General features: G+C 44.6%; 1 long non-coding RNA gene across 1 annotated transcript; it reads right to left on the bottom strand.

Annotated features, from left to right (window-relative positions):
* Positions 1-224: 224 nt before the first annotated feature.
* LOC132245710 (uncharacterized) lies at positions 225-19381 on the bottom strand. The gene is made up of 3 exons (XR_009457425.1): positions 19237-19381; positions 8072-8195; positions 225-4890 (listed from the first exon to the last, which is right to left on the bottom strand). It is a non-coding gene; the product is annotated as an uncharacterized LOC132245710 (long non-coding RNA).
* Between the last annotated feature and the right edge of the window lie 379 nt (positions 19382-19760).

Genomic DNA, 19760 nt, shown 5'->3' on the forward strand with positions numbered 1-19760 from the left:
GAGCCATCTTGACAGCAAAACAACACTGGCAGACTGTACTGGGGCACAAGTATTTTCTTTGCTTTTCAAAAATAAAATCCATTCCTTCCATTTTCTTTTAATTAGAAACATCTACAAATACAAAACTAAATGGGGGGAAATGGTTTAAAGCAACAACAAAGGCACATTTAGCAACTAAAGGGAAGTAGGAAAGAGCAGCTGTCTCTTAATGATCACCATCCACATGAAAATTAATCCAGGTCTTTATTACAGATTCAAACCAACAAAAATAAAACACAAGTCAGATTGGGAGCCCAGGTGGGGAAGGAATAAGTAGAGCTCAGTTCAGCCGTAGCCTGTCTGGTCATCTCTGCAATAATAAGTACCTTTGTCTGCTATCACTACAATTATTCTCTCATCATCATTCCTGCAGATGAGATTCGATAGTTGCTGCCCCCATTCTGAACAGCAGACACTTCAGTGCAAGCTGCTAAAGCAATAGCTCCAATTATTCATGTGGTATATGGAGACATGCGGTCTGGAAGTTTAATTTTTTTAATTAAAAATAATGTAATTTCCATGAAATACATGTGTTTAAATATAGTGTAGGCAACACCACAGCATAGATCAAGTAGTAGTCCTTCCTCCTAGTAGGTCTTTTCCCCAGCTGGGACCCAGTCTTGCACAGGCAAAAAATCCCCTGAACCCAGGGGAAACTATCTGAGTGAAAACTGCAGCACTAGGCTTCTCATTTCTATCTGCTCTATTTTGCGCACCACTTGTATAGGCATGCAATGGAAATGGAGATGGGGAAAGGTGTAAGGAGCCAAACCTCTACAAAAGCTACAATGCAAAATTGTAGCCCCTGTGCTCCAGACAGAGGGAGGACGGACAGCTCTCTCCTCACCTTATAGCCCAGAGCAACTCAGGGGTGATCTGGTGGCTGGCTGTAAGTTTATCAGGGGTGCTCACCAGGATTTGGGGGAACGTCTGTTCACCGGAGCACCCCGAGGGATGACAAGGTCAAACGGTCACAAACTCCTTCATGACCATTTCAGGCTGGACATAAGGAAGAACTTCTTTACTGTCCGAGCCCCCAAGGTTTGGAATAGACTGCTGCCGGAGGTGGTTCAACCACCTACTTTGAACGCCTTCAAGAGAAATTTGGATGTTTATCTTGCTGGGATCCTACGACCCTTGCTGACTTCCTGCCCCTGGGGCAGGGAGCTGGACTTGATGATCCTCTGGGGTCTCTTACAGCCCTAATGTCTATGAAATCTATGAACTCCACCTACCCAGACAGAGACCAAAGTAGGCCTTGAGGGCCTGTAAGTTCATGGAGAACAGTGCCGCTTGGGGGACAGTGCAGCTCTCTACCTCTGCTTAAACTGGGCAGTACCTACAGCCCCATGGTTTTCTGCTGCTGCGCACGCACCTGTAAACTAACAAGCTTTTGCCACAAACTGCTAACATGTTTTGTTCCTGTTTCACTAAGCGACACGGGTCCTCTGATCACCATCGACAGAAAGTCAACTTGGGAGGGAGAGAGAGAAAGACAGACAGACAGACCGAGTTAATAGTCAACCAGTGGCAAAAGAAGCTTGTATCCATATTTACCATGAAAGACATTTGCACACAGAAATATTTTGCACATTTAAAAGCACACTTAATACTTCACATCAAAATCAGCTGCTATGGAGAAAGTAACAGAACAGCCTATTTTCTGCTGCTTGAAAAATTTCAGCACATAAATCTACTTGCCTCAGATGTTTCTCTTCCTTGGAAGAAATGGTAGGTAAATTGTTCCTGTGGAAGATAATCTTGGATTAAATTATTCAGCATGTGATGGGTAAGGACCCACTGATTTTTAAAATAAGCTGCTTCTTTTTTGGTAAATAATAGTAGAAAAATGATACATTTCCAAGTGGTTTTATAGCTTTTTGAATGTTGTTCCCATGAGACCTGCTTTGGAATTCAAGCACATTTCTTTCCAGAACTCTAGCACAGAGCCATATTGTGTAAATGACATTTGGCACTCTTGTCCCACATATTTTGCATAGGGTTAGCGTAAGGCAGTGGGGTGTATAATACATTTGTGAAGAAGTGAATGTTACATGGATAATATTCAATTGTGCTCTTAAATTAATCCTTTTATAGAGAATATCATTTTTCCTAGTATCTTATTTTTTACTCTCAGTTTTATTATCAGACCCCTTATCCAATCCAAATCAGGCTCCTTTACACTAGCATTGTGCATACACTAAACGAGAGACTCCTATCCTGATGAGCCTGCAATCTAAGTAGCCAAAGTAGACTAATTGTAGAAGAAAGCATTATTAACCCCATTGTTCAGAAGTGGAGCTGAGGCAGAGAGAAAATAAAGGCTGATTTGTGTTACAGATTTTTGCACTGGTGTAACTACACCAAGAAAGCTGAGCAGTGCACAGCCCTAGGGTAAAATCCAGGCTCTGCTGAAGTCAGTGTCAAAACTCTCATGGATTTCAGTGGAGCCAGGATTTCACTTTTGGCTCACTTGAGTAAACCTATTACCGAGGTATAAAATATCCATTATATAGACAAAGCCTAACTTTCCCGAAGTTCCACAGGGCACCCATGATACCTAGGAGCTGAACTCAGCCTGAGTTCCAGTAAGATGCCCTCACCACAAGGCTACTTTTCACCTCCATAATTCTTGGATTTGATACATCCTTTTGTCATTTTAGGTCTGTTATATTGTCAGGTTCTGCAATTTCTATTCTCATTCTTCTAGACCAAGAGAAATATATAGCACTATGAAATCAACCATTATGTTTGTTCTTCTAGCATTATTTTGTTTCTCTCTTTACAATAAAAGTTTTCAAGGCCTTTTCTTTATTAAAAGGATCACTAATCCTCACTGGAAACTGTAAAATAAAATGTGCTCTTTTATTTTAGGAGTGGTTTTTTTAATGTTTCTCCAAACAGCTAGATTCATTTTAGAGTGAGGCAACAAATAGCTCTCCTGGGTATATGATCACATGTGCAGAATAATTGGCTTTCCAAGTAAGACATCCTTGTTCTATTTGGCCTTTAGCAGATTCTGATTGTCAACTGATCCTAGCAAGGTCTCCTTGTGACACACTCTCTCCTACCTGTTGCTGCGTATCTTTAATCAACTAATTAATTCAGTAGGAAATCTTACACTATATTAATTTTTGTTTCCAAGAACAGATGTGCTTATTAATCCTTCCTCCCAATTCCTTCCTCTCTGAAGCAGATTGTGGTAGGTTTATACAACAATATAATGGCAGCAACGAGCATCCAATCCCAGAATGGAAAAAATCCTGAATTTTAAGCCTTTAATCTCTCTCTACCTCAGCTCCACATCTATACAATGAGGACAGTAACGGTATCCTTTCATGCTTTGCCTAATTTGTCTATTTAGAGAGTAAATTCATCAGGACAGGGACCGTCTCTCATGAGGTGTTGGAAACACAGTGAGCTCCAGAACTGTGTAGTTCAGGGAGACATAAATGTTGTGTCTTGTTTTCTGATTGAGTTGTCAAGGCAAACACCTAAAAAAAAATCAAAGGTAAATGGCATCTCCACACACAGTGGAAAAACAAAAGAACAGCTTTACTGCTGAGAGCAGTGGGCATACTGAACTAGCTGACTTGGCTCTTTTTAAGAATGAAAAGTAACAATTTCACCTTTTTCTTGGTGAAAGGTATATCTGCCAGTCCTCGTTTCTGAGACATCTTTATCATGAAGATAGCAAAGAGGGAGCAAAGATCATGAATGGACCAGAAATATAAGCATCGACTTGACAAGGTTGATGCTTCCCAGGTAAAAAGGGCCATCCTGATGGGACATCAGCTGAGGACCAAGGTCAAGTTTATACTGTCCTGTGAAGGCATGTGGAAGACTTGATAGCTGTCTTGTATAGCTCCTCAGATGCCTTTGCTCTCTTTATTGGAAACCAATACATACCCTGAGGCCACTGGGGAATAAGATAACAATCTTCCTGTTTCAGTCTATAGCATCTTAGCCACTCCATTATCATGGATTTGTCACATTTTATTCTGCACCTTAGCAAATGAGACAAAAACTGCATTCCTAGATAGTTTTAGTTCTTTACAGATAAGCCCTGAAGGCACCTATATATATTATCACTACTACAACATTTTCCTAAAGTATTTCCAGATTAGGTCATAAGAAAGATCTGATGATGTCTTGAGAATGGCACATGATCTGGCAAATTCAGGTAACCTTGTGACAAGTTGAAAACCTTTGTCCTTACAAATGATGTAGAATTACTTTTCAAATGACACAGATCCATGGTGCAATGTCTGAGATAAAGTGACCCCTGTGAAGGAGTTGCCTTGATCATTATGAAGTAATATGAAATTCAGTTAATTCATTGGATTTGAATGGATGGCCCACTGGGGCATTAAGAAAACATGTAACTGGGATTCTAACTTCTTGCAAATCCCATAAGATCATTTATATTAAAGCTATTTGTCCAGGGAGCCCAGAAATGATTTATGTCAGAACTTAGATCTGACATTACAAAAAAAGAAAAAAATTTCTTATTTATGGCTGAAAGATCATTTATTTTGAAATTAAGGGAACTTTGGGTAGACACTTAACTATGAGCTCAGTCTCAAGGAAAGTTGAAATTAGCCATCAATAACTCTTTTTGCAAGATAAGCTCCCTGAGGGCAGAATGATAATACCACGCTGGGTGGTAATTTTTAAGCAGCTGGACTCCAATTGGGACTTGTCTGGTGCTGGTGTTGTTTCCAGGTTCTGCATGTCAAATTGGAATATAAGCGTACTGTACTTGTGATGTTCTTTATTTTTTCCAGAACTGGTTGCAAGATCCAGAAGAGGCTTCTTTTATATGCACCTGTTGAGTATTGGACACGTCCCCTGGGAATAAGATCTCACAACAATCATCACTCAGAAATTTCAGAACAAAAGTTTCTCTATTTATCCCAGTGAGAGCCAGTCATTGCAAGTGGCAGCTTCACTACAGTTTGATTCTTGACATCCAGCCTCTGATGAGAAGCATTTTGCCAGCTAGATCAGAAGGTTTCATGCTGACTTCAGTATGATTCACAAAAGGCATTCCAGGAATCAAGCAGACAGCAAGTTGTCTAGAATGAGCACACCAGCCAACCACCACTCACTGGGAGCATCTACATGTGAAATTAGTGCGTCTGAATAAGCTCTGCCACAATTTGTGCTGGAGTTTATTGCTCTGAGGCATAGCATTTACATGTGGACTGCAGCAAGTTGAGCTGAGGCGGCACAGTCCCAGCTGGCAGGGGGCCCAGAAGGTCAGCCTGCCAGCCCAGAGCTGCTGCGCCCTAGCTCAGTATGCTGCAGAAGGGCTGGCTGGGGCATGAGGGTACTACAGTGCAGGGCTAGGCAGCAGGCAGCTCTATACTGTAGTACCTCATGCCCCAGCCAGCCCCAGTCACCATCTACACCTGTGTTGCAGCGCACTAAGTAACTCCACACGCTGGCGACTGGTGCCTCCTGCCTCTGGGGGACACCAGTGGCCAATCGCCAATGGGGGGAGGAGTCCCCAGCAGCTGATCGCCAAACCAGGGGGGTCCCCCAGCAGCCAATCGCTGACCTCAGAAGTGCCAGTGGCAAAACCAGAAGTGGGGAGCACTGACCAGTGCCCCCTCCCCCCCAAGAAGCATAGGTGGCAGTTTCAACTTTGCTGCCAGTGCTTCTCACGGGGGGGGGGGGGGAGGCGCACCTGCTGGCACTCCCCACTCTCTGGCCAGCAAGGGCAAATCTCAGGAGAGGCACATGCTCCCCCGAGACTTCCCTATGCATCGCCTATGCCACTGCAGAATAGTACTTGTGTTTGGCAGTACTATCCTATGGTGAAGTTAATTAGTTTAGTCTTCCCTAATAGTGCCGCATGTGTAGATGGTGATGCTTTACTGAGGAGCTAAGCCAACTCTGCAGTAAAGCACGTGCGTAGATGCCCCCACTGACCCTTAAATGCCCATATCTAAGTCTCGTAGCCTGTTCTCCCTGAAGAAGCACAATAGACCTTAAGCTAGGGGTGGGCAAAATAGGGTATGTTGGAGGGAGTGTATATGTGGGGGTGGGTTGTGGAAGCAGGGTGTGGATGTGTGGTGTGAATCATGGTCTGAATGTAGCCCACCAGGCAATTTGATCTGGCCCATGGGTGCCTACCAACTAATTCTACCCCAGCCAGCCCACTTGCCTTGCTCCCACCCTCATGGGCAGAAGGGCCTGGTGCAGCCAGCACACGGCTTACATGCAGGGCTGCTGCTGCCACTGCTGCAGCCGCCATGGGACCTGCTCGGCTTCCTTGGCATCCTGCTCACTCTGAGCACCAGGTAAGGAAGTGGTGGGGGCAGGGGATGGTGGGGCAGCTGCACCTGGGTGGGAGCATGAAGCATAGGGCTGGGGCTGGCAGAAACGCAAAACCCCCACCCAGGGGGGCAGCAGAAGTGTGGAGTTGCAGTGGACAGGATGTGGCTGTGAGGGGGGGGGATGTGGAGACCCTCCCCCCGCACACTTCCCCCATGGCACACAGCCCCCACTGCCAGTGGCTGAAATAATTGCAGCCTGAATAATTACCCGCCCCTGCCTTAAGTCCTAACTGGGTCTCCAGGGACTACTATGCTACTAATAACAAATGAAATAATAACAAACATTAATGGGCAACACTGGCCCATTCACATCTGAGAAACTTTCCAAGGACTACAAAAATGCCAGTGTTTTACCCGCTGATTCAAAGGGTATGTTTACGTTGCAGTCAGGAATGCATGTAAGTGTACCTCAGCTAGTTTTAATGGATAGCAATGGAGATGCAGCAGCATGGACTTCAGCACAGGCTGCATAAATTCACCAAGAGCTCCTGGTTTTTATTTAGATAGCTAACTTGCACTGAAATCCATGATGCTACATCTTAGCTGCTATTGGAACCTATGCTAGCTAGCTTAAAGCTAACTTGGGTATGCCTACACATGCTGCAATCAGTTCCATCTCTAAACACAGTGTAGACCTAGCTGTAATGCAACCTACAAAGGACAACGGAAAGAATCCAACACTTGGTCTTACCAATCCAGCTCTGTTTTGTGTAACATCTGATAACATAATTTCATTATCTGCCATCCAAAAATGGGCCTTTTCTTATCCACTACACATCTTCACGTATTGGACCTAGTCTCTTATTCAGTTACCTCTGCTGCTCCTTGTGCCCCACCACTGATCCAATCCTCAATGATCATCAGCTTTTCCCAGTTGATCTCTAAGCAAAGAATGACCTCCTGTTTACAGCATCTCTAAAACCATTCCTATCTCTTGTGATCCCCATAGAAAACAAGCCACTTGATAACTGAATTTTCATCTGTGGTTCCTGAGGAAATCTGCCCACTTTTTGTCTTCCTTTTAAATTGAAAGTTCCTGAAATCACAGACCATTTTCATTGTGCATTTTGTCTAAAGTCATGAATATTTTTGACATTTCAATATTTAAATAGCCCTGTCACAGACTGAACCAAGGAACTGTCACCTGGGACACAAGCTTTAATTCAACTTCAGCGCGCAGTCCAAAGAAACATTAAAAGCTACTATTCAGAGCTGTCACAACCATTAGGAAGTCTTCATCCCTCCCAATACACAGACAACGGATGTGACATCCCTTTGGACAGTGGGATGCTGACCCCCTCCTCCAGGTACAGTCCAGCCAGCCTATATCTTCCCTTCATCGACTCCAAGCTTGAGAACACAGCTTTTGTAGTCTTACAAACCAATTCCGCATCCAATCTAGGCCCGTATGTTTGTGTATAAACCTTGGCTTTATTGCAAATATCATTATATATTTATAGCAGAGAGCACCCAACCCTGCTACTCTTGTCTCCCTGACAAGCCTGTGCTGGAGAGGCTGCAGTGAGATTCCACAAATACAGGTATAGCCCTTTTAAGACCAGTGAGTTTGCCGAGTGATTTGGGGGGAGTGGAAGTTAAAAGGACATTGGCATCCTAGGCCTGTACCTGACATAGTACCAGGATGAACTAGTTTCCCCTGGAAAGGGAAAAGAGCCAGGAGGACTTACCAGGTGCCAATGTGGAGGTGCAGGCAGCCAGCCAGCCAGCCAGGAGTACCCCCAAGGAGTGGCCAAGAGAGGAAGAGGTCTCGTCATCTTCTCTGGGACCCATAAGGCTGGAGAATCCTGAGACCTGCAAGAGACAGAAGGGAGAAGCTCCAGCTGCAAGTGAACTGGGAGTAGGGAGCAAAGCCCAGACAGGAAAAGGAGACGCAGGTGGAGGGCATCAAGGGAATTAGAGTCCCCTGCTTGAAGCCAGGCAGGGCCAAGTAAGCAGCTGAAGCTCTGATTGAGGCTGTGTATAAACCTGAGCTGTAGCCACCATCAGCCAGAGAGGCTTAGACATAGTGAGAGCAATAGGAAAAGGGGTTTGAAGGCCCTGGTGAGGGGTAAAGATCCAAGTTCTGTGACCTGCTGTGGCTGGAACACTTATGAAGCAAGAGTGACCTTGGGTACGGACTGATGATTGGCGGGTTACGCTGTGATTTCTGTTTATTGTAATTTGATTTGCAAGCCTAAGGCCCAAAGACCTCATGTAAAATTAATGAGGGCTGGTGAGGCCACAAGGCCAACGTGACTGGAGGAGAGCTCACTCATCCCGAGCCATAGTGATTACTTTCTCCGTTTTATGATTTTTGGGTAGCAAGCGAATGAACTGATAATAGGTATAATTCAATCTGGGTTGTAACCAATTGGGTATAGGAGAAGGAGAGCGGCACACAACAACACTCCCTTTGACAGCCAACACTGTTAGAATCAACAGGTAAGAGATGAACCAGGGTGTAGGGATGGAGGAGCCTTGGGCGTGGGCAGCACCACCTGCAATACATCTGGTCAAGCATTCTGAGATTTAGCTTTTCTCCAGCCTCCTGTAAGATTCATCAAGGCATGGCAGCTGCAACACACCGCAGCAAAGGAAAATCTAAGATCTAAGAATGAAGAGGTGCCAGTAACAATAGCACCCTGTGACAATACTATATTATGAACTATAATATTTGATTTGATGTCCTGTCCATATTTTAACATGCCACATTATCTCTTATTGACCTTCATGTTGAACCCCTTCATACCGAATCTTTGTTTGAGAAGTTAACGTATACCATGTTTGCTGCCCGTTTTCAAGTTTTATGTAAAACTTATGGCAATGAATATCAAATGCCTGAGATTGTATCAGCATTACCTACAATTGCAATAATACCCTAACAAACATAAAATAAAATACAAACATCTTGATGGATGGCAGGTCGGCTTTTTATTCTTACATGTTCAGAGAATGAGATTCCACATTTACCAATCTGTTGCTGCTAAGAAAGATGTGTCTACTATTAGCACAGGAATAACAGCAGTACATGTATAGAGTAGAATATGTTCCCACTTGGGTTTGTCACTTGTTTGCTAATAAGATTTAAATACCCTACAAATCCTCCACAACACTTAAGATTTTTTGCAATAAACTGGCGGGGTCTTCTTAGCAACAGCCTTGTAAGTAATAGAAAATGCTCAAAGGAATTTTTTACCAGGTTTCACCAGACCTCAAGCCTGTAGTCTCACAAGACACTTCAGCAGAAGTTTCTCTCTTTGGGAATGTTTCACTTTCACTTGTTGTTGTTCTGTGCAAAATGGTATCAACTGCAGCTGGGTTTATAAACATAAGGCAAGGTAGAATTTGACCCTCTGGATTTAGAAATAACTGAACTATTCATTTTATTAGGACAACAGGAGAAGGCAACAGAGGAGAGGTGGGTTCAGTCCTACCTCTGTATTGCTTTATATGGATCTTGAAAAATAAATATAGTGTGGATTTTTTAAAGTCCCTGAGGAAGCCTATGCTGAGTAGCAAATGCAAATATTGCAATTAAATATGCCTCTGGTAGGAATTCACTGCCAGTTAAATATCTGCATTAATGAGGGTCTCTCATATTTACATTTATCTGTTAAATTAATTATAAGTTATAAGATATTCCTTATGGAACACAACATTCCACATCCAGATGTGATGATTTAGGAACCTCTGTACAATTTATGAATCCTGGTTGAGGTTATGAAACTGCTGTATCATTGAATGCCTCAGTGTATGGCTAGCTCCACAGCAAGTCAGCCATATGCTGTCAGAGCTGTCTCACATATACTCTAGACTTAAGAGCGGAGCATCATTAAATCTTGATAGCTCCAATTTGAGCAGGAGCATTTTACGACAAAAAGATGGCTGCAGCCAACTGAAACCAGCCCGGCCAAGTTTGTCTGTTTTGGAGCAGTGGAATCCTCAGCAACAGAATGAAGAGATCAAGTATTAATACAGGGTGTCAGCAGAATATAATGATGTGGCCAGGCACCTAGGGCAGCTGCCATATACAGGGACAGTGTCAACTGCTGATTGCCACCGATACAAAGCATAGTTATGCAGCTGTGGCAGCAGCCATTTTTTTTCACCGCCCCCAACAAGTTGGTGCCCAGAGCAGCTGCCCCAGTCACTCCATAATAGTTACACCACTGGGCCTGATGACCTTGGGAACAAAGGGGAGACTTGGAGGTATTCACAGTGGCAAAAAAGTGTGGGAAGAATGGAGAGGCCTACTTTCATAGTAGAGGATTGGGTTTACCCATGGAACCAGATAAGGGAGAAGGAAACCAGCTGCACAGAAAGAGAGGGAGGAGGGAGAAGGAAACACAGTATTTGGGGGGAACAGCCATATGCAGGAAGGACAGGGACCCTGGATTCATTTCAAGAGTGTGATGTAAGCCCAGAGTCCTTAGTCAAGTTTACTGAGGAAACTAAGATAGGGAAATGTGTGTAGACCTTCATTATTTTGTATACTTTTTGTGTTGGCTAAAGGAAAGAGTGGCTAGTTTTAGAACACTTAACACAGGCTATTCATTCTGTCTGCTGCAACCATTGCTAGTCATCAAACTGTTATGTCAGATGACCCACAAGGTAAAGCTAAAAAAAAAGGATTTATTTAAGCTACTGGGAAGCCTGAAGAGAGTGGAGTGTGGAAGTCAAAGGGAGCTGAGCTCAAGTTCTACTTTGCAAGAAGAGATAGTAGATAGATATCCAGTGCCTAGGAAATACATTAAAGGAAAAAGCAATGCTGTGGATTATTCAGACCAAGAGAAGCTTGAGACCACATGGACCTGATGCGGAAAATACATACACAGTAATTGGGCAGGTGTTCAGATGGGGGAGGGCTACCAGTGGTGTTATATTAGGTTATTCCGCACAAAGGATAAAAAATGAAAAAGTTTACATTTGGGGATATTCCTGTTCATCATCCCATTGTTATACGAGATGCTGGAGTGAGGCATCTTCCCTTGTGGGATGAATGGGCTGTTCAGCCTGCAGAATCCACCCCTCCTGGCATCCCACTAAATCCTTGCTTTCCATCTTCCTGGCACTGTAGCTCAGAGGGAGTTATTTTCTTGTAGCTGGTGCTGCCTCTTAGAGAGTTCCACTTCAGCAAGTTTTACACATCATGAATAGAGAGGGAAGTTAATCCTACTTTAGGGCTAAGTACAGACAGTCAAAAAGGCAGAGGCTGAATCCATTCAGTCTTTACAGGTTAGTCTGAGCTGCACATATTAAATTGAAACAGAAGTCAACAGACATTTACCTTTGATTCAAGAAATACAGACACGTGCCTGCAAAAGCTCAGGCCAGAAGCTGGGGGGTGCTAGAGCACGGCTCTCTGGCTGTGTGTTCACTTCTTCTTCCTGCTGCCCTCAAGGTCTCTGGGATTTGCAGTCCAGAATTACAGCAGCAGGACTCTGCAGGGTTGTTCATCACTTCCTCTTCCTGCTTCCAGTTGCTTCTGGGATTTGTAGTCCACAGTCACAACCAGCAGTAAGTTTGATCAGGGGAAGTGGCGTTTAACCCCACTCCCTGGCCTCAGATCCCAGCTGGGGTTTGCCTGTATGGGGGGCAGTCCCCCCCCACCCCCATAGACTGGACTGCATTTCCAGCTGGGCTTGTTCCCCCCCCCCACCCCCCAACTCCCTTGATAGCCAGCCCTCACTGCTCCAGCTAGGGAGGGGCTAGCTCTGTTCTCTGGAGCAGACAGAACGGCCAAGCCCGGGGCTGGAAAGCATGCCGGGATTCTGGGGGACTTTGATTTAACTTGAACCCAGAAGGGGGATAGGACAGAAGTTTCATAAACCGATTTGACTCAAATCAGTTAAGTCTGATACTACATTCAGCCAGGTTTATCTTAAAACAGTTTTGGCCATTTTGAAACTGGTTTATGAGCACTGAGCTTCTGTTCTGTTACAAGTTTAAACCAGTTTCGGAGCACTTAAACTGGTTTATGTACAATTTCTGTCCCTAGCCTGGATGTTCTCAAGTTCAGTCATCAGTGGCCACTCAATAATAAAGCTGTACCATGAGAAACCCCTAGGACAGACAAGCAAATCTAGTATTTGTACTGGTGCAGTTATAAATATCTGTTTGAAACAGGGCAAAGATCAACTGGTGGAAATAGTGGCCTCACCTCTACCTGTATCAGGGGTATGCAGCTTTGCCAATAAGGGCAAACCCCTGCTTAGACACAGAAACCTAAGATGATAAGAAACAGAATGGTACAACTATAAGTGGCTGGTCACCTCCCTTCCAGCCCTAGCCCACTTACCTTTAAATTCCAGGTCCCACAAAGGACCTATATAAGGGCCCCCATAGGACAAGTGGAGGCATGGTCTTACCTAATTTGCTAAGATATTGCTTATTAAAACACCAATTTTGGTAAAATAGTAAAATCTGTAAAAAACAGGGAAACCTCAATTTGGAGTTAGTAGTTGCCAATATTCCTCTAAGTACAACTGTGGCTATCTGTTTATGCAGTTTGTGAAGTTCAGCTGTGAAGTTCAGACCAAAGGTACTCAAAAAGGAATAATTTGTGAACCAAGTAGTGCCGTGTTGAAGCACAGGAAGAGATTACTCCACAGAGAGACTTATCCAGATATGAAGTTGTCCACGGAGTGAAAAAGTTACAAAACCAATTTTTGTCCTGTCTGCTGATCATAATTATATACAGCATCAAGGCTTTGTTTCTTCTTTTTATGTAGGATGAATGTTGTAGAAAGTTTTTTGTAGTCTCTTTGTATCCATTGTATATTATTAGGGAAGATGATTGGATTTCTGTCTTTTAAGTTGTTGTAGTATGTGGTGATTTCCTTCCTGAGCTGGTCTCTTTTGGAGTAGATTAGGTGAAATAGATTATTTCTAATTTTCTCTGAAGTTCTTCTGCATAGCTGTGAAGCATATTTGGAGTTGTGTGTAGTAGTCAGAGGACTGTAGATATTTAGTCCTCGGGGAACGAAGTTGTGTTTCTTGCATAGACTTAGAAAATATATGTGCTGTTGAGTTTGGCTTCTTTCTTTTTCATGTTGTACAGTTTCCATTTCAAACGGCTGAATTTGATATCTTCCATGTTACAGGGGTGTAGGTTGTAGCCATGTTGGTCTAAGAACATAGGTAGACAAAGTTCTTTGGGTGTATCTGATATCTTTTATTAGACCAACCCAAATACTTCTTTGATGAAGTCTTCTTCCAGGTGCCTCAAAGAACTACAAGAAAATCCTACTCCCCTTTTCCCCAAGAAACTCAATAATACCATCAAATCATTACCATCAGGTCTACAAGAAAAACTACAGACCTTGATCCCTCCACTACTTAACCCAGGGACTTTTTACATGATCCCTAAAATCCACAAACAAGGGAACCCTGGCAGACCTATCATATCTAACCATGGGACCCTAACTGAGGGAATATCAGGTTTTGTTGAATCAGTCCTAAAACTGCTCGTCACCCACAGAGCAAGTTTTGTCCAAGACACCACAGACTTTCTACGGAAATGTAAAAACATAGACCACCTTCCCAGCAACACACTCCTAGCCACCATGGACGTTACCAGCCTATATACCAACATCCCACACCAGGATGGCATCCAAGCCTGCCTTACATATCTACAGGAACAACTCAGAATTACAACTCAGAATACAGACCCAAAGATATTACTGACCTTATACACTTCATCCTCACACACAACAATTTCACTTTTAATAACCAACACTTCTTCCAGATGATGGGAATAGCTATGGGCACCAAAATGGCCCCACAGTATGCCAAACTTTTTATAAGCCATCTGGAAGAAGACTTCCTCAAGAACTGCACCATCAAACCCTTGCTATACTTAAGATATAGCAATGACATCTTCATCATTTGGACTGAAAACCTACAATCTCTGATTGAGTTCCATCAGAAATTCAACAATCACTATCCCTCCATCCAACTTTCTCTAAAATACTCCAGCACCAACATCTCCTTTTTAGACATGATGATCAGTATCCAGAATGATAAAATACAGACCACAGTATACAAGAAACCCACAGACCAACATACATATCTTCACAGAACCAGCAATCACCCTAAACACTCCAAGAAAGCTGTGATAAACAGCCAAGCCCTCAGACACCACCGAATTTGCACTGAAGAGAACACCCGGGATTGCCACCTCACCAATCTCAAAAAGGCTTTCACCCAGCAAGGACACTCCTCCAGAGAGACAGATCTCATGTTTGAAAGAGCCACCCGGATACCACGTGAAGAACTGCTGCAGTACAGAAGAAAAACCCTCACTAATCGTACACTGCTGGTTATGACATATCACCCCTCCCTCGAACCCATACGGAAAATCCTCAAACAATTGCAACCCATGCTAGAAAGAGACCCTATTCTTAAAGAGATCTTCCCAGACCCACCCATCCTAGCCTTCAAACAAGCACCAAACTTCGGCACATTATAATCTGCCTGACATCTGACTCCCCAGGTATCTCTCCACTATTCATCTCCCTTCTCTCTTTCCCACCGCCCCCCACCCAGCCTGACTCTCACCCATTGACTCCTCAATCTACATTAGGCTTGTCCAACATGTGGCCCGCCAAGCCATTTTATCTGGCCCGTGGAGCCGCGGCGGTGGCAGCACGGAGTGTGCAGCAGCCACTGCGGAGCACAGGGCGGCGGCGGTGGCAGTGCGGAGCGCAGAGCCACAGCAAGGCAGGCAGGGCAGCCTGCAGGCCCCGGCTGGCAGCGAGGGGAGGGGAGCTGCTTACCCCCATGGGGCCCGGGGGAGCGGCCCTGCATGGGAAGCCAAGCAGCAGCCACTGGCACTGCCAGCCCAGGCCTGCCTCCTCACCTGCCTGCTTCAAGCCAGCCCCACTGCCCTGCCCTGCCCTGCCCTGCTCCCTCAGCCAGTCTCCCCCCAGGCGCTGCGGCTCTCTGGGCCCAGCTGCCCGTGCACGAGGCCCCAAGGGGGCTGCTTCTCATGTGCTGCTGGGGATGGGAGGAGGCCGGCCAGGTCTGCACTGGCCAGCAGAAGCGGCGGCGGAGCCGTGTGCCGCTCGGGACTCCGCCGCTGTTTCTGCTGGCTGGTGCAGACCTGGCTGGCCTCCTCCCATCCCCAGCAGCACATGGGAAGCTGGCTTCAGCTGCATGCTGCTTTTCCTGGCCGGTGCCAACCCGGTTCTGCCCAGGCGGGTCCTGCAGCACCATGTCAACCTGGGCATGGCACCGGCAGGCTGGACGGGCCCCAAGTTAACCCCAGCCTGGCCCCGTGGCTTCTCCAGCACCAGGTCAACCCGGTTGTAGAAAGCGGTTCCTGCAGCAACATGTCAACCCAGGCATGCATGCCATGTCAACCAGCACCATGTCAACCCCTGCAACTTCATTGGTGTCAAAGGTCGCGTGACATCACTTCCTGATACGATACCACTTCCTGTGATGTCCTTGAATATGGCTTGCCGGCCCACTGGGTGATAAAAAGTTCGTGATCCGACCCCACATTCAAAAAGGTTGGACACCCCTGATCTATATCTTCACTGACTGCCTATCTTGCATGCATACCAGCCTCACCTCTGGCTTCTTTACTTTTCATTCCATCCAGGAAGAGCACACACCAACTGCAGAAACTTCCTTAGCCTGACGAAGGGTTTTTGAACCTGAAAGCTTGCTTAATAATTTTTTTCCAACTATTTAAGTTGGTATAATAAAAGATTCACGCAAAGAACCTTGTCTGCCTATGTCCTTAGACCAACACAGCTACAACCTACGCCTCCTCACCATTGTAACACTTTCACAGACAGACTGTCTAAAGAGTTCAGAGACATGGGAAATTGAAGGTTTTGATGTGATTCAAAACACACAAACCTGTAGACACATGCAACTGGTAGGGGGGACACTGGGGGCACATGCCTCTCCCGAGATTGGACCCTGACCTCGGCACTGCTCAGGACAGGGCAGTTTTTTTGCCGCATGGGCTGGTGGCACTAAGCCATGGCACAGAAGTACAGGAGTGGATATGGGGCTTTTGGCTTGCCCCCCCGGGCCCACCCACAAATTGTGCCCCCCCAGATCAGGAGGCACCAGTCACCCCTGCCTGTAGATATAGTTACCAGTGGAAAAAGATAAAAAAGACCTATCCATGCATGTGTGGTGAGTGGCACAGACATGATAGGCCATTGTACCTGGAACCTAAAACTGGAAAAAGGTGAATCTTAAAAGAGCCAGAGGTTCACTATAGGCAAGTGCCCGAAACTTCAGACCTTCTCACGTTCAAATCTTGGTGGAAAGTCTCAGGCTTTCTCACAATTTCCAATACCTTATAATTCTAGAAAGGTCCGAACAACTGAGGTAATGTTCAAGGACACTCTGGCCGTGAAGGCACGCAGGAAGTTGAATAACCATTTTGGAAAAAGCTAGTCAAACTTCTGTCTTAAGGAAAGGTTAATTTGGGGCTCACTCTGAGTTTGGCATAAAGTTAAGACTATTTACCAGTTATGAAGAGCTTAGGGTTCAGCAAGACATCAAGCTTAAAGACACCATTCCCTTTCAGAGATAATACTCTAAAAGTCTCTAATTGTTTTTCCTTTCACACAACAAGCCTTTTGATTTACTCTCTCTAATGAATACAGCTGGTGGAACTGACACATCAAATATCAGGCTAGTTACCAAACAGGTCACTGAACGGTCCAGCCTTCATCATCCTTCTCCATAAACTGCAAACGTTAACCCACCAATAAGCAAAAAATGTTTCTATCTAATATGGGCAAGCCTATAGCACAATGAATTGCTTGAGAGCAAATGTAAAGTTGAAGTGGGACTTGAGTAGAACGCAGCCTTTGTGTCGGCCTTCTGTTTGAATTAATTTCTCCCTATTGACTCAGCTCTAATACTGAGCACGCAGCTGCAATAACGATACAGAATTCACTTCCCTCTCTCTACACCACCAAGACTCAAACACAAATGCCACAACCCAAGTGCATGGCTGGTATTATGAAAGACTGGCAGTTGAAGTAGCAACAAAAAAGCCCCCACTATTAAGAGCACTAACTGTTGCAGCATATTCTGCACTCATCCAAAAGCAGAGCTCGTGGACAGGCCATTTTACAAGGAATTCCGTTAAAGAATGTTTAATTCATCATAACAATATTTTATTTAGCTAAAAAAAACAAAACAACCCCTAAGCCTGAGATCTCAAGTTTGGAGGCTTCCAATGCAGACAGGGCTCCCAGCACTTCTCAGCAACCAGCTCCCTCCCTTCCCCTTCTCCCCACCCCATCAGTTCTAGTAGAAAGTTAAGGATTCAGGAGCCTAGAAATCATTTGATGGAGTCAAGAGACTCAGAGTTTGGGAGCTGGGGCAGAGACTGCCTGGAAGCTCTGGAGCCCCAGCTGAAGCCTGGATTTTAATGCTTTCAGGCTCCCTTTGGGAAGCCAAGTCCCAGCTAGCGCTGGAGTTTCCAGGCACCTGGTTCTGTGGCAAATAACCAGGAATGCCTGATTGTGTCAATGCCTGTGTGGCAAAGCTACTCCGGAGCTGTAGCCTCTGCAAGTCTACTCTTCCCAGCAGCCCCCTAGGCAAGCTGGCAGGGAACCACACAGGTTTCAGACAGAAGTTCATCAAAAGTTCATCAAGACTGACCATCAGAAGTTCATCAAAAGTGACGTGTTTCTGTGAAGCAATTTAGTTTAGATGAATCAATGTTTTCCAGCCCTAACACTATTACTCCTCAAGAGCCTAACCCTGTGGTGTGCTCACCACAACTACTATTTCACAGGATTGGATCTCAACAGGTAAACCCAGGCCCCCACAATATCCTACCTTAAAAACATGCCGTTTTTATTCTCCATTTATCTTCTGAAATGTCATTGTCAATTTTAAAAGTTCACTACAGGAAAGACCATTTTTTACTGTTTCTGACATTAGATGCCATGCAGGGTACCAGGCCAGTGGAAAGGGAAGTTGTATTTAACCTTGTTTACATTTTCCCCTGCTTTTTCCCTTCTTGTAGCTCCAGCAATAGTGCTGGTTACATGCTGTGGTTTCCAGTTTGCGAGATGCTCCCCCTTTGTTGCATAAGACACAGTGACACAATCGTGAAATCTTTTGAACTGCCATGTTTTTGTTTTTGTAACCTTAGAATTCGGCAGACACTTGCCCTTCCTCTTCCCCATCCTCCCCCAGTTGTTCTGGGTTACAGAATACACATGTCAAACAGGCTTTGCTTAGGGTACCTATTATTAAGGTAATTTAATGCTTGTCTTTTGGCCTGGATTTGTGTGTCCACTTATTCACTTGATCCCTATGATTGCACAATTTTTTTTTCCCTTCTGAGGAGTTTTTGGGTCCTCTAAAGCCATATGCAGCGGGAGGAGCATTCTACATGAAAGAAACTTCACATTTCCAGTAGTGACTGCATCTGAAAATCAAGAGTTTCATATCATCTATTCTTGGCTCATTTGCCAAGTTGCTAAAGTATCTTGGTTAGAGGCAGAATTCCAATACATGAAGAATTCTGATGTTACTATAGAGGATCACACCTGGGGCATATATTTCTTCTCATGGGGAAGGGAAAGACTATGAACCTCCACTTCAGAGCACCAGGTGATCAGGGTTGGAATGAGCTCATACAAAGCCTTCACAAAATATTATGACAAAGAGACCTGTACTCACTTTAATAGTAACGTAAGTGGCACTTACCAAGCAGTGGTAGGCAATTTATTATAATAAAACATTAAATACCAGACTGCAGTGCTATTGACTTCCTGGTTGTAGGATTGGTCTCTGGGATGCCTAATACTACATAAGAATAAAACAAAACAAACAAAAAAAAGCATGAAACCACACGTACAGTTGATGTGCCGTGCTGAAGTCTTTCTGAAAGAGAAGTTGTTTCTAATCTGCTTCTAGCCTCTGCTCTTCATGATACTTCCTGCCCTTCCTTACCCTCCCCCCACACAAACACACACTACCACCCAATAGTGCAGACTGCACGGCTGCCGGACTGAGGCAAACTCCCATGCCTTCTAGTGGCTCTCTTTTTGCAAACTAGAGGCAGGGAAAACTGTTGCCAGTTATATTCCTATCTTGCCTCTGATTGGCTAGAAAACCATTCATAAGTAATGTTTCCAGCAAATGCTTCAGAGCAGGATCCTTCTTCCTAGCTTGAGTGCCCCAAAGGGTATTCTCCAAGGTAAAAAAAAAAAAAAATCTGGTAGGACCTAGCTGTAAACTCGCAACAAGAAAAGTTGGGAGCATTAGCCCACCTGACCTTACCACTGCATGCAGCATTTACAGGTGATTTATAACCTTTGTATCTTAGCCATTTTAAATGCATTTATTAACACCAAATCAGTTTTCTAAGTTTTGCGCTTT

This window comes from Alligator mississippiensis, chromosome 1, assembly GCF_030867095.1.
Source record: "Alligator mississippiensis isolate rAllMis1 chromosome 1, rAllMis1, whole genome shotgun sequence".
In the NCBI taxonomy this organism is placed as follows: domain Eukaryota; kingdom Metazoa; phylum Chordata; order Crocodylia; family Alligatoridae; genus Alligator; species Alligator mississippiensis.